At 43.7% G+C, this 1367-nt stretch overlaps 1 protein-coding gene across 5 annotated transcripts in view; it reads right to left on the bottom strand.

The window, feature by feature from the left end:
* LOC118408132 (poly [ADP-ribose] polymerase tankyrase-2-like) overlaps nucleotides 1-1367 on the bottom strand; it is a 124245-nt gene that overhangs the window by 121018 nt on the left and 1860 nt on the right. The gene's annotated exons all lie outside the window — the stretch shown is intronic.

Below are 1367 nucleotides of genomic sequence, written 5' to 3'. Positions count from 1 at the left end.
GGGAGTCCCCGTCAACGCCAAACTGCGTATAAAGAGAACACGTCGGGCTCGCGTTAGCGGGAGTCAGGGTTTAGACGTTTAGCATAAAGCGCGCGCTTATTAGCATATGGCGCGAAAATGGTGGGTACAGATTGGCAAAACATTGGTCGATTGGAGGAAAATTGCCAGCAGCGATCATGTTCATAACGCTGGGTAAGAATACAGTGATAAGAAAACAGTCTCCCGATAATTACTTTTTTATATACTAGTAGAATGAATGTCAACCCAAAAATCAACCCGAACTACGCAGAAAAAATAGTTTTCACGGCCTGCCTTCTCACGTAGGCTCTTACGTCAACCGGGTCTGCAGTCAACCTTCAAAGCAGGCGGGATGTCAGCGAAAAATAGTCTCATTCTGACAGTTTTGGACGACCTACTTTTGCACAATTTTCGTGGAAGAACTGTAAAAAATACAAGTTCGATTCCGAATATTTTCTCCTGCAATACATAGTTACGTTGTACCGAAACCAGAAGCCGCTATCTCTGCAAATTTTATATGAAGTAATCCCATTACGCGTCTCCGATTGGCCGTTGCTATGACAGTGGTGGCCGTTGCTATGACAGTGGTGGGGAAATTCCCGCCACATGAACTGCTGGCAGCTTGAGTTTTTACGTACGAGGTAGTTATTATACCTGCAGGAATTATGCGTACATTCATGGTTATTTCAGTACGTAGCCATAATTTAGCAGGTCATCACTGAAAGAAAGGGATCTTCTATCAAACAGTTCGCTTTGAAAGGGTTTTTTTATCGAAATTTTGTGGTCGAAGTTACCGGAAGCAGGGGTGCCTAAGCATTTGCACGATCCCTATGAAATTCGTACGAATATTATGTGATACACACGAATCACTATGCGAAAACGCACGAATATTATGAATTCGCACGAATCACTATGCGAAATCGTACGAATTTTATGAATTCGCACGAATCACTATGTGACACACACGAGCCTTATGTGATTTGCACGATCCTTATGCGAAATTGCGCAACCACTGGCGGGGTCACGTGACAGACGGAGCGGGATTTTCAAGATGGCGGCTTCGCCGCTTCGGCGACTGAAAATACGATGTAACACGCCGAAATGAAGCTAAACAGTAGCTCACAGGCTATCAAATACATCTTTGCGACGGTAAATGTCCATTCCATGCCTTGAAATATAAATATTTCCGGTAGAAACGCTCAAAATCATGCCTCCTCCCGGCCGCCGTTTTTGCATAAGGATCGTGCAAATCACATAAGGCTCGTGTGTGTCACATAGTGATTCGTGCGAATTTAATAAAATTCGTACGATTTCGCATAGTGATTCGTGCGAATTTCATAATATTCGTG

The sequence above is a fragment of the Branchiostoma floridae genome, unplaced genomic scaffold (genome assembly GCF_000003815.2).
Source record: "Branchiostoma floridae strain S238N-H82 unplaced genomic scaffold, Bfl_VNyyK Sc7u5tJ_1558, whole genome shotgun sequence".
Taxonomy (NCBI): domain Eukaryota; kingdom Metazoa; phylum Chordata; class Leptocardii; order Amphioxiformes; family Branchiostomatidae; genus Branchiostoma; species Branchiostoma floridae.
This window is presented reverse-complemented; position numbering and strand designations above follow the sequence as displayed.